This window comes from Protopterus annectens, chromosome 1.part1 (genome assembly GCF_019279795.1).
Source record: "Protopterus annectens isolate FY-2018-M chromosome 1.part1, PAN1.0, whole genome shotgun sequence".
In the NCBI taxonomy this organism is placed as follows: Eukaryota; Metazoa; Chordata; order Ceratodontiformes; family Protopteridae; genus Protopterus; species Protopterus annectens.
Window position 1 is genome coordinate 14,903,197 of NC_056726.1, and position 27,184 is coordinate 14,930,380.

The 27,184-nt window shown below is 40.8% G+C and overlaps 1 protein-coding gene across 4 annotated transcripts in view; it reads right to left on the reverse strand.

Annotated features, from left to right (window-relative positions):
• Nucleotides 1-27,184, reverse strand: part of PDZD2 (PDZ domain containing 2) — a 2,738,687-nt gene that overhangs the window by 648,725 nt on the left and 2,062,778 nt on the right. The window contains exon 1 of one of the 4 annotated variants that reach the window (XM_044073395.1): nt 12,270-12,402. The exons of the other annotated variants lie outside the window; for them this stretch is intronic. The gene's annotated coding sequence lies outside the window, so the exon portion shown is untranslated. Of the gene's footprint in view, nt 1-12,269; nt 12,403-27,184 lie in introns of those variants that run through there. 4 annotated transcript variants of the gene reach the window in all.

Here is a 27,184-nt window from a genome sequence, read left to right on the forward strand (position 1 = left end):
AGTCCTGGATACAGCAAATCTGTATCTAGACTAGACTAGTTACAGGAAAGATGAGAAACAAGCTTAGAACTTTTTTCTTTCTTTCTTTTTTTTTTTTTTGAAAAAAGCAGTTAGAACAGTAGCAAAAACACTTAAATGCAATACAAGCTAGCACACCTGAGTTTGTAGCAATATTAAGGCCATTACAGTTTAAATAAATGCAGATAAGTTAAAAATGACAAAAGCAAGTATAGAGAGCAGTACGTTATGAAAAATCAAAATAGGAGGCACCAAGTGCAGAATAAAAGCTCTTGAACACTTAAAAGCATGCAGAACATCAAATTAAGGTAATAAGGTAGAAGACAGAATCTCCAGGTTACTTTGCCTCTATGCTCCTTTTTTATGACCAGCTTGGATGTTATATTTCATTATTTTAAACTATTGATAAATTTAATAATAAATTCTGCACATTATTGCAGGTGATTTGAAGTCAGTATTAAATAAAGAATTCAGTATTAAATAAATAATTCAGATAGGCAATGTGATGCTTCTTTCTCAAAATGTAATCTCTTGTATATCTTGTATAGTACAGAATTAAGAAATAGCTTCATTTCTAAAATACTAAACCAAATCAGCAATACAAGATGGTCTAAAGCCCGCTTTAACAGTTTAGCACTTTTGTCTTTCACTTGAATAGACTTCTTTAGAACGCACACATTAAACTAATCACCTTAAATATGTACCAGTCATATGATTAAAACCATGTGATTAAATTAATAAAAAAGCATTAGATACATTATAAACATTGCAAGCATGCACACATGAACAAATGTGTGTACAAAAACCTCCTGAAAAACACATTTACCAAAACATTTGTAAAATATTTATACAAATGTTTTATAAACAAAGTCAGTATGATGGTCACCTTTTAACTGTTGTACTTCAAGTTCACACTTAATATTAATGTGCTCATTTAGACCTGAAGCACTATCAGCTTTTAATAATAACTGCAAAGAAAATTCTTTTCTCTTGGACGTTAATGTCCAAGTCTCCACTTGGACTCCGCTCTGACAGATTAAGATGATACAAGTACTGTGCTTTATTATACTGTAGTCTTTCACTTATATCCAAACAGCTCTGATGACTTTATAATATGTCTTTTATGTAAAAATGTAACCATGTTGTCTTTGTCACCTACTACAGTCTAGGAATGTCAGTGTTCCCTACTATGTACATAGCCACTTATTGTGTTTTATGTTGGTTTTGTCAGTATTTTGATCCTACCATATATTTTATTATTTATTTATTTAACACTTGTTTGCTGGGAAAGTCTGACTTTGAACAAAACCAATTTTCAGTGGAGGCATGGGGAGAACCCGAGATGCATGTCTTTGTAATACGGGAGGAAACTGGAGTACCTGGAGAAAACCCACAAGAATGTAGGGAGGACATGCAGACTCCGCACAGAAGGCACTCCAGCCAAGAATCAAACTGGATAACCTCTCCAATGCACCACTTGATTTTCTATTTTCATATTGATTATTACAATTAAAAATTAAGTCTGGTTATTGGCAGACAGGATTAAGGGTATGACCTGTTAACAAGAGTCCAGGGTTTGATTCTTTCAGCTTCCAGTTGCCTCCTGTGTGATTCTGTGCAGGTCATTTAACCAGACAGTACTCAGGGGCAAATGGGAAACTGGGCTAGGTTGTTCAATGGTCTCCTTTACTGCATACCTAACAACTACCTATGAACCTATTTAATAAAAAAAAAGACTTTTGACAAAAATCATGTTAAAATAAGCATACTGCTAAACCTCCACATAGATGTAAAAGATTAGAATGAAGCAAAATGCAATGTATCTGGTGTTAGGGCAGAACGTGTGTGTGTGGGGGGGGGGAGGGGGGTAGTGAGAGAGAGACAAACATGTTCATAAACAAGAACAATTGTAAATGAACTATTCAGTTTAAAGTGCCACGGAAAATGTATTCATTAGTTACATTTGCTACCAAGGCTCCCATTTTAATTTTTTTGTAACAGGCTTTCATTCAGTCCTTATGAAAGAAAGTATACCAACCTCATAATGTCAGACTGAGCTCAACAAAAGCATATTATTATCATAATTTAATCCTGTTATGTCTCTATAGAGCATCAAGCATTTGAAATGTAAAAGAGTGTTCCTTCCTCTTTTCTTCAGCATGCTGTATTATTCCTCCATTCTTTTTTATTTTTTTTCCCTGGTACTTCTGCCAACATAAACATGCATACAACAACATACACCATATCCAACATATTATAGTTGGCAAACACTGTAGTAGTATAAATCTTTGAAACTGGAAACATGAACTGGTCAGTCTGATTTATGTACGAGCATTTAATTGTACCATTTTATAAGTGATGTGTATCCTGTTCAGATTCTGGTTTTGGTATGTAAGATACCACAAAATCTTTAACTCATTTATTTTCTGTTTACACAAACATACACCTATTTATTACCAGGCTACTGACTTTGAACTTACTTCTTAACAAGTCATAATTCTCTTCTAAACACCATGGCATTATTAACCAAATTAGTTACAAATGTTGGTACAACAGCATCATATTATAGCAATAACCCACGCCTGGGTGTGGGTAATGCTGGATTTACCCACGGTTGGCGTGGTTTGGTCCCGAGGGCGAAGCCCGAGGGACCAAACAAAGCCAACCGTGGGTAAATACAGCATTACCCACACCCAGAAGTGGGTTATTGCTATTATACCATGACATTATTTAAGAAAAGAAACTATTACTTTTCTTAAATAATGGCATAGTATAATGCCTGTTACTGCCCCTTCGGCAGATGTCTGGCATCTGCGGCAGTTCTGATGTACTGCGCCCCTGCCCAGTACATCAGAGCTGTGGGCAAAAGCAACGGAGAAAGCAAGATCTCCGTTGCTTTTTTTTTTACTGTTTCGCTATGTTAAATGGGTTTAACATAGCGAGACAGCTTTAAAATAAGCAATGGAGATGTCCGTTGCTTATTTTAACTGTCTCGCTATGTTAAACCCATTTAACATAGCAAAACAGTAAAAAAAGCAACGGAGATCTTGCTTTCTTCGTTGCTTTTTTTAAAACCTGTCGCTATGTTAAATGGGTTTAGCATAGCGAGACAGTAAATAAGCAACGGAGATCTCCGTTGCTTATTTTAAAGCTGTCTCGCTATGTTAAACCCATTTAACACAGCAAGACAGTGTTTTAAAAGTAGAGTTATACTAATGGAAAAATGTCCGGGCGATCAGACCTTTTTCCATTAGTATAACTTGATTTACAATGTGCACGCTGGCCAATCAGCGTGCACGTTTTGGGGGGGGTCATGGTATAATATGCATTCTTGTTATATTACTAGCACCCTTCTCATTCAAAAAATAAATCACCATTAACATTTTCAGCACTCATCCTGGCTATCCTTATAGTCTTTTCTTTCATAGAAAAGTCCCATATTACTATGTCATAACCACTGATCAGGCCATCATCACCTTCTTCAGCTGGGTTTCAACCATGTAGTTACTGCCAATATGAATATTTCATATATTTCTGTCTTGTTCTGCATCCAATATGTCTTCAATCTGAAGACCTTCTGTATAACACAGGGGCCACTCCTACTTATGTGAGAGATGTAGTTACAATATATAATTGGAGGCAAGACTCTCACATAAGGACATACTGAATGCCAAACAGGTTGTCATAAGCACCCTGGCTATGCAGGGCTGCAATGCCTTCCATACGTTTAGACCACAAACTGAGCATAAAAGAACCAAATGAGGACGTGTATCATCTTTATTAAAGTTAAGTACACTTCAAGACTGGTCAAACAATATGACTCTCTTGAGCTGCTCCACATCCAATTAACTATAGGCAAAGCCCCTTCTACCACATCATAGCTAGCTATAGGTCCTCCACCATGAAATAGGAAAGGCATACTGCATACCTGGACTTACTAAACTCACTTGCCATACAGCCCAACACCTTACTCATGGGTGATTTTAATTATCCTACCATTGACTGGGAATCATACAGGATCACAAACATGCTGGCTCAGAGGTTCTTGAACTTTGTCAATGCAAATGCACTGGAACAGCTAGTCAGCACACCTGCAAGAGGCTCAAATGTTCTGGACACAGTACTCACTAACATGGGAGAGCATTCCAACCCCCCCCCCCACTTGACATCGTCCCAGGTAAGATCAGACCATCCACATCAGAATCAGAATAATGAGGATACTCCAGCAAATCTTCCGGGAAGAAGACAGAAGCCCTGAACCCTGTTCAAACTGTCAAACTCTGGTCTGGTTCTAGGCCTCTTATCAGGAGGGCCCATAGAACCTAATCAATCAAATCCAAGTCAGTGTCATCCAATGTAATTATAAGACCAGATACCCTATTATGCTCAAAAATGCTTAAGAATTTTCCAGAGACAAATTACCTTCTACTAAATGATAGTATAAGAAGTTTAAAAGCCCCCTTGAATGCAGATAACATGGACTCCTATGCAGAGGTGTACACCAATGCCCTGTATAGCCAATTAAGCAGTTATATAGAATTGGCTGTAGCTGATTGGATAAAAAACAGGTCTTGCCAAAAATACAAGCCCCCCCTGGTGGATCCCTAATATAAACAGGTTATATAACAAGAGAAAGAAACTAATGTCCAAGAACAAGAGGGAGCTGGCTCAGCAGAGGAAGAAATATCTCTCTCTAGCTTAAACAAACAAATTAGAGACCTTGCCAAGTCCTCCAAAGTTAATTATGAAACAAAAATAGCCTCCCTAGCTAAGGATAATCACAAGGCAATCTTTAACTACATCCAAAATCTAAAAGGGAATACCAAGCTATGAGCTGAACTGGTTGTGGATGGCACCACCCATACTTAACCAGAGGTAGTAGCCAACCTGCTAGCTGACAGATTTGGAGCAAACTTCAACCTCCTGTCCCCTCCAGTCATCCCTCAGAGTATACCTGCCCCCATTCCTCAGCCTAATATCTCAAGACAGCAGACCACCTTGGTGCTCTGCAAGGCCAAAAGGCATCAATGGGGCCACACAACAACCCAGGTTGCATTTTAAACAACTTAAACATGACCTAGCAGACCCACTTGGATCCATGTTTAACCACAGCCTGCAAACTAGCTATGTTCCAGCAGACTGGAGCACAGCAACAGTAATCCCTCTGCACAAAGGGGGAATTATAGGCACATAAGATTGACTAGTGACATCTGCAAGGCCATGGAAAGAATCTTTATGGACCTTATTAACAAGGACACAGGTAATCTCCAAACTCTGGACCCTACCCAGTTTGGATTTGTTAAAGGCAGATCATGCCTGTTAAACATGGTTGACTTATTTGATAAAATCATGAATGGCCCTGGACGAGGAAAAGACAGTGCATACCATCTATCCTGACCCAGCCAAGGGATTTGACACAATCTCCCACTCATGTATTATAAAGAAACTCTACCAGTTGGGAATTAACCCCTACATTACCAGATGAGTAGCAATCTGGCTCACCAACACATACTGTCAAAGTGGGAGACTTCACAGCTAGCAAAAGACTAGTCACCAGTGGCGTACCACAGGGTTCTGTGCTGGGCCCCTTACTGTTTGAAATTTATTTCTCAGACGTCCAGGTAAATTGGATGGCCTGGGGCTGACCAAATTTGTTGATGATTGCAAACTGGGAGCAATCATTAAGTCCCCCAACAATGTTAGTATATTGCAGACAGGGTTAGTGCAGACAAATGTTTGGTGCCAAAGCCATGGATTAAAACTAAATGCAAAAAAATGCATTATTATTCCCTTTGGGGAAGCTGAAATCCCCGCTAAATATATTATAAACATCACACCCTTAAGTGCAGACCCAGTGGTACATGATCTGGATACTCAGGTTGATAGCAATCTGAAATTTGACCAGCATGTGTTTACAGCAGTAAGGAAATCCTTTTTTATCTTATAAGTAAAGGCATCGCATCTAGATCTAAGGATGCTATAATTCCATTATACTCGGCCCTTGTCAGACCAATAATTGAGTACAATGCATCCTTTTGCATGTACATCACTAGACACCTGCAACAATTGCAGAGACCACAGAGGTTTCTCAAGAAATTACAGGGTACAGAAAACAAGTCTTACGTGAAAAGACTGAAAGCCCTGCCACTGTATTTTGTCTCCTACAGGTTGCTAAGGGGTGACCTCTGCGTGGTTATAGATGTAGTCTCTAAGCTAGCCCTGATGAAAATGCTGCACATTTGTAAATCAAATTGCACAAGATCACTCACTCTAGGGATCTTAACCTAGCCTCTGACATGAACAGGTCATGCTAGTGAGATAGATACATCTCCCAGAGACTGCTACTTCACTGGAACAAGCTTCCAGTTCATGTGAAAGAGAGCCCCTCCATGATCCTCTTCAAATATAACATAGATCAATAAATGGGTCACCACAAATTCACTCCTGGGGTGGTGCCCATGTCCCTCCTGGATAGAGGACGTCGGTTTTAACTGCCATAGACCCTTATCTCTGTGAACTTCATTCACCTATCCACTGACAGCTGGGGCAACCTGAGATAAATATGACTACGTTTGTAAGGGTTCTGGGGCTGTTAGCCTAGTAACCTTCTATGAATCTATGAACCTATGAACATACAGTGTGAAGAAATGTCAACTGCAAGTCATGATTCACAGAGACATACAAACTTACAGTAGCCTGTTTAATATGTCTAACCTGTTTCCACTTTTCTATATCTTTAACTGGCTGTATGATATAATCATACATTTATAATGTAAGGAAGATAATGTGATTAAGAAATGGATAGATATTAAATATAGGGTTGGTCTTTTAAATGGTTATACAGGTAACAAAGCATATGATGCTGCAATGATCACATTGTAATTTACTTAAACTGATGGTAAAGCCTGTTAAACATGAATATTCTGTTTTGTGAAGATGAATTATGTAAACAACTCAGACTCGCTACAAATATCAGAAAATTCTGAGAATGTGTCCAGCAGCCAAGTGAGGGATTTCAGTTCCTTTCGCTTGGGAGCACAATACCTAATATCACAAATGATGAATGACTTGGCTCTTTACGTTTAACCCCATTATGTTACAAGTAAAAGCCCTTGGTACCTAAAAAAAATGCAAATGTTCAAACAAAATGGCAAATCAAGAAAGAAAAAATATGGGTTTGATACTCTTTTTAAACCCCGTTTACATTTTACAAGTCAATGATCTTTTCAAACTTTCAAATAAAAGTTCACAATCCATGTCATGGCATAAAATTGCACGACTTCTGATATTCCTTTCAGGTATCACGCACTTCATTTCTGCTTTGTCTTCAGTGCAGGTATGTTACTGTACTAATACCTTTCAGACCCTTTACATTAAAGTTATTTGTCAATGAGCTTCATTTTGTAAGAGGAGATCATTTTCATTTTGATGACCAGATTGGAATTGCGGCTGCCATCATGGGAAGAACAGGGGTGGTGCTTATAATGATGCAAGAAATCTGATCATGACAAGAGGGAAACTTCTCTGTATTTATATCATTCAGTGGGGTACCATGAGAAATTGGGTTTTGTGGAAAGTGGTAGAAGGAGCAGATGTCTTGTGGTTAGACATAATGAAGAAGAGGACATTGCTGTGTCCCAGTAAGAGAATATTGTGGAAATATACAATGACACTGTTTCCCAGGGAAATTGTGTTCCTTAAGAATTAAAAGAAAAATGAAAATAACTACTTTATTAAAAAAAGGAAACTTGAGTATCTGCTGAGGCGGGGGTAAGTGGAGTCAGATGAGTGCTGCTTTTTCAGTAAGAAGTAAAGATGGTCACATGGATAATGCATCCCTCAGTGCTGCCTCATTGATCGCCCCTCTGAATAACTCTCACTGCCATAATTCTGAGTGGACATCTACCATGAAGGAAGAAATAGGATCATGTCCATTACAGGGAAGCTGGATCATTGGCAGGCATAACACAAAAAAAAAACAGAAAAATATAAAAATATGTGGAAATCTTCTGTAGGAATGAGGGAATAAGCATGTCTGATCTAATATATTATGGTATTAGTCTCTGCTTTCTGCACCTTCCATATCTGGTACAGGGTATAGAAGTTCAAATATATTTTAATGTAGTAATGAACCAAAACATTTACAAAATTCACTATGCACTGGCCATATAAGAGCATTTTTTTCTGATAACCATGACATTACAATACTTGTGGAAAGTCAAGAGAGAGTAGCAGTAATTATAACAATGCAAAAAGCGTGTTGTTACATTGTTATGGTGACATTCACTATCCAGACAGAATAAGATGTGCTCTTGGGAGAGGTTCTCATTCTGTTGACTGTATTAAAGAAGGCAGAAAAATGAATTAATGCAGAAAGAGGATAGGGTATACAAAAAAACAAATACAAAGGATGCTAAGGAAGAAAAGAGAGAGAGAGAGCGACGGATGATGAAAAGCATGTTATGAGACAGAATGTTGACAGAATAAAGGTATTAGGATTGACACCTCAGTAACAGGTAGAAAAAAGTAAGGGGGGGCAGCAGAAAATGGAGATATGCACTTCTGAAACTATAGGACTTTGCAGAGGCTGTGGAAGAGTTAAGAAGGGACATAAAGGTGTCTGACACATACTAAATTATATCTCAACAGCAAGAACATTCTTGTCCTTAAGATGTTGAATTAAATGGGAATGATGGAAAAAAAGACCCCAAGAAAAGATGCACACATCTGGCCTCTAAATAAATGTAACTTGTTATTAGTGAAAATAGTTTCTTTTGGCATAAGTTGTGTGTGCAACAGATACGGCACTTCCTTATTTCATTAGTCATGTAGCATTTTTCTCATTTTGAATTTTCCAAGAGTTTTATAAAGCATTCAACAAAAAATGTATATAATCATTAGGTAGGTACTGTTAGGCATGGTTAGTATGAAAGGGTAAAACAGCAAAAGCCCTTTGGTTTTATATAAAAAAGGAGAAAAAGAGGGTTACTGGGAAAAAGAAGACTACTGGCTGCAATGACTACAAAATGGTGGCAAAGATCTTGAGAAGAAGGGTTTCGCAGCTAGATAATAATGTAACACATCAGCCTTAGTTTTCACGTATAAAAGGACAATATATTGTTAAGGGAATGTTTTTTCCTTTGCAAAAACAATGGCTGCATGAAACGACTTAGCCAATATTTTGTTTCAAAGTGAATAGAATGGAACTGTTACTCTAGGGGTACTTAAATCTTAGTTCGTACTTCAGTACTAGGCTAACAGTGCTTGTGAACCTTTTTAAGCCTAGCCAATTACCCCATGTAGGGACTTGTGTCTGTAAGGTAAATGCTTTAACCATAGTTCCAACCTCCCAAACAAAAATAAGCAGCTCTTGCAGGCTTGAACCCAGAACCCTGCACAACATAGTCAATGCAATTTACCAGTAAGCCACCTCACCTAAGGAATAAAAGTTTCCATCCTATAGTATCTTTTTTAGACTTGCACACATTTTGTATGACAAAATGTGACAAAAGTATGTTCATTAGAGGTAAAGGCTGTCTTGGTTAATATAAAGTGTTTATGTGGGCGATGATGACTTTATATTCTTTAACAGAAACCTGGCCAGAGGTACCAATTCTATATTACCAATCAAAGTTCACTTCTTTTAATTGCTGCCTGACAAATGGAGGGGGTAGCTGTGACTTCTTTCTAAAAGAAGCAATTTAAAGGCTTAGGCTTTAAGAAATAACCCAGAGTTGGGGCTCCTACATATAAAAATATCAGCAGATAAATCTGAATTCAGCATCCTACAGTATTGGGTATAACATCCTTGTTGAATGCCAAAAAAAAAAAATCCTTACTGGTGCCCTATAACTAAAATTGAAAACAGTTCTCTTCTTCTGCCACATCTTGATTACCAAAACACTGACTGGGATAACTACCACACTACCAATAAATATTCTCAACTACTGGAATTTAAACAGTTAAAAACACACTGTCCAAAATCCATATTAGAAGGAAAATATCCGTGCACAAAAGGCATGGTGCAGAAGGCTGTTGGTTCTATTCCCATACCAGGTAGATGGATGTCTGACATTGTAGTTCAGCATAGCAGTGGTGCTGCATTCATGAGTCTGTTATCTTTTGGATAAGACGTTAAACCAAGGCTCTATTTGCCTGAGTTGGTGGTAATACAGGTGGATGTAAAAAAATCCCATGGCTCCTATCAAAAAGAGTAAGGGAAGATCCCTGATACTCTGATCAAATTTCAGGTCATCACTGAACGCTACTAGCCTCGAGGGATTGACCCAGTCAACAAAGGAAATTAAAAGTTTTAAATTAAACCCACATCCCTGTAATAGTTTCAAAAGTAAAGCAGAAAATGGTGGGCACACTGTCAGTTCTGAACAGTGTTTATGGTAAATGGAGGAAGGCAGCCAAGTAATGGGGCACTGGCATTGCTGTGGCGGGGCTGGGCCACTACCTTGGTCAGGACCACATTTTACTATGATCTGGCTCCGGTCTAATTGACTGCTGACAAAAATCATAAACAAAACTGTTAGTACCCTGACATTCAGTCATAATTAGACATAAGAAAACAGCCAGCTGACAGCCAAAGCTTGTTCAGTATGATACAACAAAGTCTGGCCATAAGATCTTACTCCCTGGCCAAAAGATCCTTCTCTCTCAGCACTAGTTCATTTACATTTTTGGAATGCAGTTCTGTAGACCATACCGGAAACACGATTTTGTAAATTACAGTTCTATCCCTCACACAATGCATTTTTATAATCCAGTACCCACACTGTATTGCAGCATGAGAAAGGTGCTATACTCCTGAGATACAGGGTTGTTTAATTGAATCTTATCAGCCTGAGCTGGTTGGCGGTTCATGGTACCTGCTAGGCAAACTGAAAGGGAATTTTTGCATTTTCTCTGCCCAGATTTGCTCTGTTTAGTTGAAAATGTAATTCAGGGTGATGAATGAATAAAATTCAGACTGGATCACTTACCCGGCTATAAAATAAATAAAAACAAGATAAATAACTAATACATATTTCTGGGTGATCACATGAAATTGCAGTTATAAAGACATCACTTATCTGGTTACCAAACTAACAAAAATAAATTAATGTAAAATATAAGTATTTCTGATATCACAACAACATGAAATCATTACTTGTGCTTGTCTCTCTATGAACATACTGACTGTGGAAGAGAAACGGATGTTTTTAAATTACTATAGCATATCCAAACTCTGAGCAATAAAACAAACAAACTCAAATGTTTAGCTGCAATTAAACTTCATGGCAACTTTAGTTCATCTGAACTCTGTACACATTCATGGCACTTCTGCAGTCATGACAGCACCCCCAACAAGTGTTTCCCCACATTCACAGAATAAATGTTTATGTATTTATACTTGTATGCTTATATACAAATTATGTTACTTATAAAACAAAAGCAAACGTTGGAAGCATAATTTATTGCATATTATATGTTCGATTTAAACACATTTTTATCTGTAAAAATGCCTTTTCTAGTTCACTTGGCATTAAAGTAAAAGGCATAAAAGGACAATTCTGATAACCACTGATGATACTACTCTCAGGCACTCACAGCTGGGGTCAGAAGGTCTGCTGTGATTGTCTATGAACCAACTCAGGAAAAAAAATCATACTAGTCATGAAATAATCATTTTGCACACAAAAATCAATAATTTTACAAACAGCTAACCAGCCAAAGCATTTTTCTGTAATTCAAAAATGCCAAATCTTTTGACTGCCATATAATTCCAGTCAGACAGATAAACTGCAACTAGTTGCACTCTGGTCATTTAATAAGAGTTCCTGTTGTCAGGCTCACATGTCTATAGTCTAACAAATAATGAACGACACAAGATATTTATAAATGTATCTTGTGGCTGTCTAGTTCACCTCTGCTCTGCTCAGATTTTATTTTTTCACTCTGTCCCATAGTGCAGGGATTTAACAAAGCTCTCTGCAGATCACTTTCCAGTTCACAGTGGCACCCTTCAATAGATTACTAGAAACCTGCATCACATAATCTATACCTGATACTCCACACACACACACACACACACACACACACACACACACACACACACACACACAAAACCATGTCCTTTCCAAATGCACATTCACTCTTGAGCATTGATGCTGCTGTTAGAGAAGGACATACATTCAATCATCGAAAGACAGGCATATAAACTTAATTTTAAAATAAAGAGAGAAAAAAAAAACAGGCATAACCAGTTATACTCTCTCTGTCCCCTTCTGTTGTTTCACCTCCACGCTCTATGCATCTTATGATGGAGAAAGGATCCTGGTTTCATGGAAGCTGTTTTCTAAGGTCAGCATCTTCTATTCCAGAAATATTTGTTAACACAGAATACAGCTACTGTAGAACATGCAATGATCTGGGCTCAAATATGCCATTTATTTCTAATCATAGAGAGGAGTAGTTATTAAAGAAAAATCACTATTTGCTTTGACTTTCAAGAGTTATGATCCCACCCCCTCAGTCCTGCAAATAAAGATTGTCTGAATAAAGGCAATTGTCTAACCCCTACATCTCAGAATTTCTGAAATGATTATGTCTCAGTAGTTTGAGGAATGCTGTGAATCAAAGATCTTCTATCAGTGATATTCTGTTTTGTAAATTACATTTTCTGACTATGCATTCCAAACTATTGAACTTGTGGCTTACAAGCACTTTTTTGTAAGCAGTTTAATTTGCATAATTGAATGCTGTGTATTTAACTGTTTTGTGCCTGTGTTACATCCCTCGTTCAATCAGATCAAGGCTGCAGTAACAGTGGTGTTACATTTCTGAACTTCTAATGACAGTTAATGCAGACAGAAGATTAGGGCTCTGATCTATTAACAAGTTGCTACCTGCATTCAAGGGCACAGAGATGGAATCTTTCCATCTCTGTTTGCCGACAGTGACAGTCTGACTCTGAACAAGTCACTTGACATGACAGTGCCCCCAGACTACCCCTGAAAAAGGACACTTGTGCCCAGTCAGATTATTCTTTTAGCAAATGTATAAAACAAAATCATAATAAAATAAATACAAATCTTTGTAATCCATTCAGTCCTGCTACCTTTTTAAATGTCCACGTCTACTCAATGAATCCACTCACTGTGGTTCTATTTTGTGATCTCTGCTTCAGTTGTGGCTTTTGTGCCCCCTTGAGTCTTAACATATTATAAACATCTTACGCAAATAGTAACGAATCAAAACAAAAAATATAAATGCATCTTGAATGAGTGGACAAAGCTGCCACATGTAACATTACACTGTCCTCACAGCCAGCCTTCTGCCAAAGGGGAAGTTTATTTACCTGCACCACCTATTACCTTGAAGTTTGGTTAGCATGTAGGGAACTACCTGCGGTGAAGTCAAGTCAAATGTACATAGCTAGGTTCTGTTATCTCAGGAAAGGATCAAGCAATCATCTGGTGTTGTAGATGTAGGAATGATGACAAAGGCACAGGGATTACAAAGGAGTTGCTTCAGCTTACCAGGAAGTACATGATCAGTGATGGGCAAGGACTACAGCAAACAGCAGTGGGGAGAGTTGTGGGGTAAATGAAGCAGAGTGTAAAGATACTAAGAAAAAATAACTGCAGAAAAAGAAGGTGACTAACCTAGCAGAAAGGGAAAGGTAGGGAGCTGTAAATAAATATAGCTGGCCATAAAGAAGGATGAAAATTAAGGAGGTGAAGAAAAGTAGATCTGTGACAACTGCTTTATGTTCTTCTGCTTTCAAACAATATTTCTGGAAGCTATTACATCATGTCAATGTCTGTGGTGGCTGGAGAGCAATCACATTTTATTTTGACTGGTGGATCTGAAACAGGGCTGAAGGTGTACTTCTGCTGCAACAAATGACATCCATGCTACACTGGTAGACATTTGTGAAGGATATAATGCACATATTGTAGTTTGTATAGGAGCAAGTCACTTTATATTCAACTTTGGAGACCAAATGAAAGAATTAGGAAGACAGTAGTAATAGGCATCCAGAAATGGACTGAGTCCCTACCTGTCTTTCAGTTCATCAATTTACCTGACCACGAACAATACACACATTGCACATAGAGGGTATTCCCTAATTCCTCTTGGGTTGTGCCTTTTTGTTTTTAAAAAAAAAAAATCAAAAATCTAAGTATTTAATTTTAAGTAGATGCTGCGGTAGCGTTGTCGCCTCACAGTTAGACGTTGCCCGTTCGATTCTCAGAGCGTCTTCTGTGTGGCGACATGCGTGAACGGGCATTCCTTTGTTGAAGGTTGTGCGTTAGGCCTGGAAAGCCAGCACGTAAACCTCTACTGCCAATCATTAGCGGACCAGAGTTCTGCTGTGGCGACCCCTAACCGGGAAAAGCCGAAAGACACAAACAAACAAGAAGGTAGCAAACCAGTGCAGGCAGCAGAATGTTCAGTTTACTTATTTGTTAAATATGTAAGCAAACTGCTGAAGACCCTTTTCTACCACAACATAGGCAATCTACATAATCCTAACAGCTGAGATACCATGAGATCTGACAGTAAGGTCAAGGCTAAAGCCATTAGGAGTACATCAGTATGCCACAAAGTTATACATTATTCTGAAAGCATTTATGTTTAGCAACTTCTGTTAGAAGGAGCTCTCACATTTTTTAGTAAACCAGGAAATAAAAATGCACTTTCTTAAAGAAATACGGTGTTCTGTCAGAGAGTGGGTGTTAGCTTAGGGACTTTCATTTTATAGTAGTTAATAGACATTAGACAGGCTAAAGGGTAAAATAGGCCTAGAAATTGTGTTTCATTTATGCATAAAAGACAGTTAAGCAGAAAGAAAGAATAACCTTGCTGGTCAAGCATGAGAGACAGTTTATTAGAAAGGAAAGATAAAGTGTGTAGAAAATACAGAATATTCTTTTAGTATTGGTTTAGTTAGTTTCCAGAATATACACAGCTATTTTAAATGCTCAGTATATATGCTAATGTGAATTTCAGTCAAGATTCAGAATATGACATTCATACTTAGTTATGTGTTCAGTATAGTACATTTCAGTCAAACCTCAGAATGTAAAAATAATACTCAGTTACTTCACATTATTCAGCCATTAGTTTAAGGGTAAAGTAACAAAATTACATTATTTATTCATTAGTTAAGGGTAAAGTGACAGAATTATTTTTACAGGCTTATTAAAATAAGATATCTAAATAATAGATAGTAATAGTTTTTCAGTATATTCAAGGTATAACATGGCAGGTTTAATTTGTTAATTACTTTACAAATTACAGTACACTTTACAAGACACTAACAGTTTACTAAACTATCTAATTTTTCAAACCTGTAAGCTCAGTACATCCACAAAGCCTATTTTTATTATGATCTGTTTTGCCCAGGAATGGCATATGTGTGTTTAACTCATTAGATCATAGAGATGCCACTAGATGTTTCTCTAGAATCATCCTAGTGATACCTCTGGGCATCTAAGATTTTCTGTTGATTGTTATTAATAATTCCAAAACAATGCTATATACAAGCTACTAAAAGATTTCATCTTAGAATTCAAGATGGGCAACAAACTACTTTGAAACTTTACCTCTGTCTAATGCAAGTAAAGATATGTTAAATAACAAAAAAAATTGCACTTTATTCATCTGCTTTTACTGTATTTGTGTTTCTTCCTACTTTATTTTGCTTTTGCCTCTTCTTAAAAGTACTCAATTGTATTTATTCTGCTGCATTTATTACTGCTTGGTAGTACCCTGATTAAATTGTAACTGTTATTCTAAGTCTTTTGGTTTAAGCACTTGGGCTTCATACCAGTTGTTTTACATTAAGAAGGTTTGTGGTCTGCACTGTTGTGGCAGGACAGGTTCATAGGTTGGTACTATGAATCAACCCTAGGGCCTATACAAGCCTAGCCATAACAATTCCCTAGCTATTTCTTCCCACACTATTTACTTCCCTGGACCCCTGTCTAGCAGGGCGACTGACATGATCCCCGGGGTGAATTTCCTTTCTCCCATCCAATCGTCAAGGTTCCTTTTGAAGAGGACCAAAGAGGCACTCTGCTTGACATGTATGGGCAATCTATTCCAGAGTCTGGGGAGTCTCTGGGTCAGGAACCTATCCCTCCAGCATGTTTTGTTTATTGTGATGACAAGGTTTAGATCCCTGGAGCATGTGGCTCTGAGGGATTGGGATTTCTTTAAGTGTAGCATGTCCAACAGCTCTGGCTTTGACATGGCCTTGTATGTTAAGCAAAGATTGCCTCTGAGTAGACGATATGCGACAGAGTATAGCTGGAGTTTTTTAAGGCGGTCAGCGTAGGGCATCTGCTTTAGACCTGTGATTCTTTTAGTGAGGTACTTCTGTGGCTTTTCCAGTTGTTGCATATGTCTTGAGAGGTACATACCAAATGGGGCATTGTATTCTATAATGGGTCTAATGAGGAATGAGTACAGTGGGACAATGACCTCCTTTTTTCTGGAAGAAAAGCCCTTAGTGATGAGGTGTGCCACATAGAAGGATTTCCTGACTGTTGTGGCGATGTGGTTATCGAAGGTGAGACCACTGTCCACCTGTGTCCCTAAGTCTCTTATCAAACTTTCGGTGTTTAGTGTACTGCCACCTATATGGTAATTCACGGATACATGTTTTTTCCCAAAGGGGATAACTATACATTTCTTGGCATTGAGCTTGAGCCCATGGCTCTGGCACCAAGCATCTGTTTCTGTAAGGCCCTTTTGTAGAGTATCCACATCATTTGGGGATTCAATAATGGCTCCCAGTTTGCAGTCATCTGCAAACTTTGTTATCCAGAGTCCCTTAGTGTTGGCCTGTACTTCAGAGAAGTAGATGCCAAACAAGAGCGGTCCCAGGACTGAACCCTGAGGTACTCCACTTGTCACTTGTCTGGAGCTGGATTTGGAGTTGGCTACTTTTACAGTGTGGGTTCTATCAGTAAGTCAGTTAGCAACCCATTGGGTGATGTAGGGATTAATGCCCAGCTTAGTAAGTTTATCTATGATTCCAGAGTGGGGGATGGTGTCAAAGGCCTTGGCAAGGTCTAGATAGGCTGTGTGGACCACCTTACCCTTGTCCATGGCTCTGGAGACTGATTTGAAGAAGCCAATCAAGTTCAGGAGACAAGATCGGCCCTTCACGAACCCAGACTGGGTGGGGTCCAGTGTTTGAAGGTTGCCAATGTCTTTGTTTATAAATTCCATGATAATACGCTCCATGGCCTTGCAGATAAGGCTCGTCAGACTGATGGGACGGTAGTTTCCAGGATCCAAGGTGGATCCCCCCTTGTGGAGTGGGATAACTGTAGCTGTGCGCCACTCAGTGGGCACGAAACCTGAGGTGAGGCTATGATTAAACATGACACTTAGGTGAGGTGCCAGTTCATATTGTAGTTCATGTAGTACACAGCCCGGGATGTCATCTGGTCCCATGGATGCTGTATTCTTAGCTTTGGAGAGTGTGTTTTTTACCTGTGTGGCCATTATTACCGGAATTTGGCAATCTTCCGGTATTGAGATGGGCCATTTAGGGGTGAGAGGGGGGTGAAGTTGGCACTGAATCGATCTGCCAGGATATTGGCAATATCCTTGGGATCAGTATATTTAATGCCATTCTGTTTTAGCTCAGAGCAGATCTGAGCATTGCCATTTAGATTATTGACATAGTTATAGAATGCCTTGTTGTTGTCTTTGGAATCTTTGGCAATTTTATTTTTGTAACTAGCTTTGGAGGATTTTATGAGGGATCTCAGTTTCTTACCGAGGCTGGTAAGGAAGTTTTTTGCATCCTGGGATTTTCCTCTTTTCTGCAACAGTTTCTTCCTTTTGTTGTAAAGTTTGTTTATGGCAGGGGACCACCAGATTGGCTTTTTTTTGGATGAGAGCATCTTGGTTCTATTTGGGATGGCACGATTTATGCATGAGTGGATGTGCTCGTACAGTGCCTTAGTGTAGGATTCAGCAGTTGAACTTTCAGCTCCCGTCTGCATGGGTGTCATGAAGTTTGTCACTTCTGACTTGAGTAGCATGAAGTTGGCTTTGGAGAAGTTTTTTATGGAGGTTTCCTTACTGGGGGGGTGGAGGTGGGATGTGGATGTTAAGGGTGATTAGCTTATGGTCAGACGTGACTAACGAGGGGGTGATCATAGGTGTGGAGCATCGATTTCCCATGTTGGTAATGACCAGGTCTAGGATATTGGAGCCCCTGGTGGGACTATGGATTAGTTGATCCAGGGCATTGGAATTTATGAATTCCAAGAACCGTTGGGCAAAGGTGTTGGTACATAAGTAGCTTTCCCAGTTAATGGCAGGGTAGTTAAAATCACCCAGTATTAGGGTGTTTGGTTCTATCTTAATATTTTCCAGTATGTTTAGAAAGGTGTAGTGAGAATCTTGGTAGCTTGCATCCTTCTAAGCTGGGAAATGCTGATTGCTCAGTGTCTGCTATTCTAAAAGTGTATTAGTTCTGGTTTAAGCACTTGGGCTTCAGGCCAGTTATTCTACATTAAGAAGGTTTGTGGTCTGCACTCTTGTGGAAGGAGAGGCTGGATTCTGCCCTTCTGAGCTGGGAATTTCTGGTCACAGGCTCATTGTGCCTGCTTATTTGAACTGTTTCTTTCTGAAATTGGTGTGCCTGGTTGCTGTAGCATAGACCAGATTCAGGCCTGCTGAATCTAGCTTTGTTTGTATAACTTGAGCACTGATCCAGGCCATCTTTTTTTGGAGAAAGTTCCCCTGCACCCTAGTGGCAGAAGTGTGCAGTTAGAACTTGTCTGATTAAAGACTGCTGGAACAGGGCTTAGTTTTGAGCTTTTTTCAGGTTAATTGGGTAACTTGTTTAAATCAGTTTGTTCGTTTTCTATTGTTTTATATATAAAAAAATTGCACTTTATTCATCTGCTTTTACTGTATTTGTGGTTCTTCCTACTTTATTACTAGGGGCATTGACTACAACTCTGATCTGAGATATAACAATAAGTATCCTTTTCTGTGCATTTAAAGTGTTTTTTTTTTTTATTGTATCTGCTTTATTTTCTGAAAAAAAAACAAAAAAAATATACTTGTTTCCTGCCTTTCTAAGCTAGTATAGTCCAGTTTTCAGGTTAGTGCTGAATCCAGGGCTGTGTTACAAATCTCTGTGTTTGCCCATACCTTATTTGGATAAAATGAAGTTTCTCTGTTCACCTGTGAAAGAGGGGAGCTTTAGGCATCCTATCTGTCCCTGGAGGAGTGGTTTCAGCCCAGAAATTATTAGTTTATTGGCCTTTTTGGGCTAATTTCTCTCTCTTTTAATTCCCTGCTATAAAAAAACGCATTTGCATGGTTTTGCACGCCGGGCAGTGCTGGTTAGCTAGGGTATAACTATTCCCAGCTCCACAGTCTCCTCTTCAATTTTTCGCTTGGAACTAGACAAACTTTCAACTTAAGCACTCAAGCCATTCATTTCTCAGCCCAGCACTTGCTCAAAACTCATAGCAAGCACTTATAAACTCTAGCACTAGACCCCCCCCCCTGTACTGTACAGAAGGACAAGGCTCTCTATTCGACCTTACCAGCCAATCAGTAAAATAGTTCATTGTACCTATCCAGGCATGTCTAAAGGGCAGTTTCAGGTGTACTCTCCAGTCCAACTGGTGAATCTGGGCATTTTGAGACAATGTTACAACTGCCTCATGTACACAGACAACCCTCTCCTCATACCACCAAACACTAATACATGCGAGAGATGCAATTATGCAGCCAAACTGGAGGTTAAGTTCTCTCAACCCAAGACTGGATCAGACAGTCAAGAGGAGAAGTGAAATACTTGCATCACACCACCAGTCTCACATAGAGCCATTAAAACAGCATCAGCAAAAAACATACATAAATACATGAAAACATACTCTGATGCTCTAAATAAAAATCTATAAAAGCAACACAGACCTCCAAAGCAGACATTCAAGCAACCTCCACCCCCCAACACAAACCATGAAACACATACTTCACAAAACCAGTGTGCCACGCAATCACAGACATTAAGGCAAAATGACATACCCACCATACTAGTAATAGGTGACTCTATAGTCAGGAACACTGACGTCCCATTCACTAGGCTGAATAAGGAGAAAGTTACTGCTAGCTGCCTGTCGGGTGCCAGGATCTGCCACATAACACAAGTACTCAGGTCACTCCAGAACAAGTACAAATATGACTCTGTCATTGTCCATGTTGGTGTGAATAACCTGAGATGTACCTCCTTGGACTACATAAAAAGAGACATGGAAGAGCTCTCTGATCACATAGCCCAGGCTGTTATGACCCTGACCCAGAGTAGCATCCTGCCCTCACCAAGAATTATACCTCGGTACAAAGACAAAATTGTCAATTTCAACAAATGGCTAAGTTTCTGGTGTCATTCAAAGGGGATCCAGTGTCTGTCCACCTGGGATGACGCTCGACAAGCCACACTGCTTCACTAGAGACGGCTTGCACCTGTCACCCTCAGGCTTTCGAATACTGGCCAAGGCTCTTGCCACCCCCATAGTGCCTTTTTTAGGCAAGGCTCAAAAGACAAACCCACCACCGTAAATAGCACAAGTAACAAAAAACTGAGTGTAATGCTACTCAATGTCAGAAGTCTAAACCTCAAAATGTATGCACTCGAGGCACTCCTCAGTATGGAGAAAATCAATATATGTGCAGTGTTTTCAATTAAGGATTTCCCAATATTATTCTAGCATGTCCAAAGGTCAGTTGTCAATCTCCTCTCTGGTCCAGCTGGTGAATCTGGGAATCTTGAGGCAATGTTATAACTGCCTCATGTACACAGACAACCCTCTCCTCCTCCCACATAACACAAATACTTGCGAGAGATGCAGCTATTTAGCCAAACTGGAGGCTGAGCTCTCTCAACTCAGGACTGGCAAGACCAGACAGGAGGAGAAGGCAACTACACACACCACAAAACCAGCCTCACATAATGCTACCACTCCACTGAATCAAACACATAAACACACAAAGACATACTCGGAGGCTCTGAGTAAAAATTTACCTAAACAGCAGAGGCCTCCAAAGCAGACACCCAAACAACTGCTACCTCAAGACACCCCACAAGCAACACATAAACCACAAAAGCAGTGTGCAAAGCAGTCACAGCCCTTAAGGCCAAATACAACACCAAACATACTTGTCATAGGTGACTCCATAGTCAGACACACTGACGTCCCACTCACCAGGCTGAACAAGGAGAGGGTCACAGTAAGCTGCCTATCGGGCGCTAGAATCCGCCACATAACACAAGCACTCGGGTCACTCCACGGCATGTACAAATATGACACAGTCATTGTCCATGCTGGTGTGAACGACCTGAGACGTACCTCCCTGGACTACATGAAAAGAGACATAGAGGAGCTCTCTGATTATGTAGCCCAGGCAGGTATGCCCCTAACCCTGAGCAGTATCCTTCCTTCACCAAGAATGATGCCACAATATAGAGACAAGATGATCAGCTTTAACAATTGGCTTAATGTCTGGTGTCATTCAAAGGGGATCCAGTGTCTGTCTGCCTGGGATGACATGCTTGACAAGCCACGCTGCTTCGCAAGGGACGGCTTGCACCTGTCACCCCTGGGATTCCGGATATTGGCTAAGGCTCTTGCCACCCCATAGTGCCTTTTTAGGCAAGGCTCAAATTCTAAACCTACCACCCTAGAAAACAAAAATGGGAAGAAACTGAGGGTAATGCTGCTCAATGCCAGAAGTCTAAATCTCAAAATGCACGCACTCGAGGCCCTTCTCAGTATGGAGAACATCGATGTCTGTGCTGTAACTGAAACCTGGTTCAAGGCTCCTGAGAGCACCCCGGCACTATTAGGTTTTACCTCATATCATGCGTTCCGGCCCAAAACCCGGACCGTACCACAAAAGGAGGGGTGTATCCATATTCATAAAGGATACCCACACCTCCAGGTTGGTGGCAACGCATAAGCTTCGGAAACCATCCAGGTGCAACTAACCATAGGCAAAACTGCCCTACAAATTGTAGCATGCTACAGGCCACCCTCTCAAACTCAGGAACCCCACACAGCCTTCCTGAAGACACTGGAGTGTATAAATGTATCTCCAAACACCATCATATTGGGTGACTTCAACTACCCGAATATAGACTGGGAACATTACTCAAGCCCTAACTTTCTAGCCCAACGGTTCCTGGAGTTCATAAATTCAAATGCCATGGAACAGCTAGTCACTGTTCCCACGAGAGGAGAAAATATACTAGATCTCATTGTCACAAACATGGGGACAAAATGCTCCACACCGGAAGTATATCCCTCATTGGTGAGATCTGATCATAAACTAATCTCACTGGAAATCCACATCCCGCCCCCACCCCAAACAAAAAAGACCATAGTGAAGAACTTCTCTAAAGCAAACTTCACACTACTCAAGACTGGTGTGGTATCCTTCAAGGCCCCTGAGCCAGAGGAAACCACAACCCAAGCTGCGGAAGCCCTTACAAATGCATTCTATGAACACCTCCAGGACTGCATGGATCAGGCAATCCCAAATAAAACCAAGACTCTTTCCACAAAGGGCAAACGTCCAGTCTGGTGGACCCCAGCCATTAACAAACTTTACAATAAGAGGAGAAAGCTATTACATGATAGAACAAAATCCATAAAAGGGAAGTCACCCCTGATCATTATTAGTAAAAAATACGAGCACTCATAAAATCAACTAAGGCCAATTTTGAGAAAAATTGCCATGGATTCAAAGGACAATCATAAGGCCTTTTTCAGCTATGTTAGGAACCTGGGAGGAAACTCCCAGATATGCTCAGAATTAGTCCAAAATGATACAAAAATCACTGAACCCACAGACATTGCCAACATACTGGCAGACAGGTTCAGTGCAAACTTCACCGCCCTCTCCCCTAAAGGAGAGATAACTATCCCAGCCGAGTGTAGCCTCCCGGACATCTCAAATGCGCAGGTGAAAGCTGCTTTCTCTAAAGCTAAAAACACAGCATCAATGGGACCGGATGGTGTCCCCGGCTGTGTGCTACACGAGCTAAATGAGGAATTAAACCCGCAGCTGTTTAATCTCAGCCTTACCACAGGATACATGCCCAAGGAGTGGCGTACGGCAACTGTGGTCCCACTCCACAAAGGCGGTGCCTCTATGGACCCTGGTAATTACCGCCCCATAAGCTTAACAAGTCTAGTCTGCAAAGCTATGGAGAGGATCATAATGGAGCTCATAAACAAAGATATAGGGGACTTGCAGACATTGGACCCGACCCAGTTTGGCTTTGTCAAGGGAAGATCATGCCTTTTGAACTTGGTCGACTTCTTCGAAACAGTCACCAAGGCCATTGATGAGGGAAAGGCAGTCCATACAGCCTACCTTGACCTTGCAAAGGCTTTCGACACAATACCCCACTCGGGTATTGTAGAAAAACTTACCAGCTTAAATGTAAACCCATATGTCACAAGATGAGTTGCAAACTGGCTTAAGGACAGAACCCACAGGGTTAGAGTTGCTGGCGCTGTGTCAGACTCCAAGCCGGTCACAAGTGGTGTCCCACAGGGCTCGGTCCTTGGCCCCCTATTGTTTGGCATCTACTTCTCAGAAGTACAGGCCAACATGGGAGGACTTTGGCTGACAAAGTTTGCAGACGACTGCAAACTGGGCGCCATAGTGGAAAGTGCATCGGACACGGATATCCTTCAGAAGGGACTCACGGAAACAGATAGCTGGTGCCAGAGCCATGGCCTGAAGTTAAACGCCAAAAAATGTATAGTCATACCCTTCGGGAAAAACAAGGTAACCCCAAGCTACCATATAGGTGGCAATCCACTAAGCACAGAAGAGGTTATCAGGGACCTGGGGACCCAGGTTGACAGTGGCCTTTCTGACACTCACGTTGCTAAAGTGGTTAGAAAGACCTTCTACATTGCCCACCTGATCATGAAGGGATTCACATCCAGATCTAGTGAGGTCATTGTTCCCCTGTACTCTTCACTTATCAGACCAATGATCGAGTACAATGCCCCATTCGGGATGTATCTCACCCGACATCTGCAGCAATTGGAGAGACCCCAAAAGTTCCTCACCAAAAGGATAAAGGGACTCCAAAATCTGTCATATGCTGCCAGATAGAAGAAACTCCAGCTCTATTCAGTCGCATACCGCCTGCTCAGAGGTGACATGTGCCTGACATACAAGGCCATGTCCAACCCGAATTAATGGACATGCTCCACCTCAAAAAATCCAAATCCACCAAAACCACTAGAGCAAGCGACTTAAACCTTAGCACGGATATAAATAGGACGTGCTGGAGGGATAGATTTATCACTCAGAGACTCCCTATGCTGTGGAATAAAATCCCGGTCCATGTGAGGCAGAGCACCTCGCTGACTCTGTTCAAGAGAAATCTAGACCTGTGGATGGGAGATCGTAGGTTTACCCCGGGAATCATCTCTGTGTCACTGCTGGACAGAGGCACAACAAACTAATGGGCACAGTATTTTTTCATATAAGGGGTGGCGTAAGCCACAAAAATTTAGGCTAGGCTTATAAATGCCTTAGGGCAGATAGCCTAGTATAAACCTATGAACCTATGAACCTATGAACAGAAACCTGGTTTAAGGCTCCAGAGAGCACCCCAGCACTACCAGGCTACAACTCATACCATACATTTCCGCCACAGAACCTGGACCAAAATACAAAAGGTGGGGACGTACCCATATTCATCAAGGATACCCACACCTCCAGGTTAGTGGCACAGCAAGATGCTTTAGAGATCATCCACATGCAACTAACAATGGGCAAAACTGCAATTCAAATTGTAGCTTGCAACAGATCACCCACCATGTCCCAGGACCCCCATTCCACATTTCTGGAAAAACTGGGAAACATAAAGGTCCTACCAAACACCCTAATATTGGGTGATTTAAATTACCCAAACATTAACTGGAAGAACTACTGAAGTACTAACTCCCTTGCCCAACATTTCCTAGAATTTATAAATTCAAATGCCCTGGATCAACTGGTCAACACTCCCACCAGAGGGGATAAGATATTGGACCTGGTCATCATCAACATGGGCGATCGGTGTTCCACAGCAAAGGTCAACCCCTTGCTGGTTAGATCTGACCATAAACAAATCACTTTGGATATCCACATTTCACCACCCACCCCTGGACAAGGAAACCACTGTGAAAAACTTTTCAAAAGCAAACTTCACATTACTTAAGACCGATGTGGAAAGTTTCAAAGCCCCCATGCTAAAGGATAATGCTGTCCAAGCTACAAAATCCTTTACTAATGCATTCTACGGGCACCTACAAGAATGCATGGATCGTGCTATCCCAAGCAAAACTAAAACTCACTTCTCCAAGAAAAGGAAACCAGTCTGGTGGACCCCTGCCATAAACAAGCTATACAATAGAAGGAGGAAACTAGTACAGAAAAGAGTAAAATCCCAAGAAGGGAAGCCATCCCTGATCAGTGTCAGAAAGAAACTACGATCCCTCATAAAATCATCCAAGGCGAGCTTCGAAAGAAAAATTTCCAAGGACTCCAAAGATAACCACAAGGCATTCTTAGCTATGTCAAGAATCTAAGTGGCAATGCTCAGATCTGCTCGGAGTTAGTGCAGAATGGCACAAAATACACTGAACCGACAGATATCGCCAACATCCTGGCAGGCAGGTTCAGTGCAAACTTCACCCCACTCTCACCCCCAAAAGGGCCCATAACCATACCAGAAGAATGTAGAGCCCCTGAAATCACAGACACTCAGGTTAAAACAGCCCTCTCCAAAGCCAAAAACACAGCATCAATGGAACCAGATGGTGTCCCAAGGCTGCGTCCTACATGAACTCAAAGATGAACTAACCCCTCACCTAAACACACTGTTCAAACTCAGCTTCTCCACAGGCTACATACCCATAGAGTGGCACACAGCAATGGTTATTCCTCTCCACAAAGGTGGAGCCACAACAGACCCCGGGAACTATCGCCCTATAAGCCTGACTAGCTTGGTCTGCAAGGCTATGGAGCGCATCATCATGGAACTCATTAACAGAGACATTGGGAACCTCCAAACACTGGACCCTTCCCAGTTTGGCTTTGTTAAGGGCAGATCATGCCTCGTAAACCTGATGGACTTCTTTGAGACAGTTACCAAGGCTATAGATGAGGGAAAGATGTTACACACAACCTACCTAGACCTCGCAAAAGCCTTCGACACCATTCCCCATTTTGCTATTATAGACAAGCTCACCAGCCTGAGCATAAACCCCTAGGTCACAAGATGGGGTGCCAACTGGCTCCCAGACAGAACCCACATGGTGAGAGTTGCAGGAGTTAGTTCCGACTCTAAACTGGTTACAAGTGGCATTCTCCAGGACTCAGTCCTAGAACCCCTCCTGTTCGGCATATACTTCTCAGAGGTACAGGCAAGCACAGGAGGACTATGGCTGACCAAGTTCACAGACGACTGCAAACTAGGGGCTATAATTGACTCTTCGGCTGACACAGACATCCTCCAAAAGGCTCTCACTGAGACGGATACCTGGTGTCAAACTCATGGCCTCAAGCTAAATGCCAAAAAGTGCATAGTCATCCCCTTTGGAAAAAACAAAGTACCCACAAACTACCACACAGGTGGTAGTCCCCTAAATACGGAAGACGTAATAAGGGATCTGGGGACCCAAGTAGATAGTAATCTCTCCTTTGATAATGACATTGCTAAAGTGGTTAGAAAATCCTTCTATGTGGCACACCTAATCACAAAAGGGTTTGCATCCAGATCAAAAAAGGTCATTCTGCCTCTATATTCATCACTCATCAGACCCATCATAGAGTACAATGCCCCATTTTGGATATACCTTACAAGACACCTGCAACAGCTGGAAAGACCACAGAAGTACCTCACCAAGAGGATCACTGGTCTCAAGCAGATGCCCTATGCAGCTTGACTGAAGAAACTCCAGCTGTACTGGGTTGCATACCGCCTACTCAGAGGTGATCTCTGCCTGACATACAAGGCCATGTCCACCCCATAATTGATGGACGTGCTCCACCTAAAGAAAACAATATCCACCTCGAGCCACACGCTCCAGGGATGTAAACCTCACCACAATAA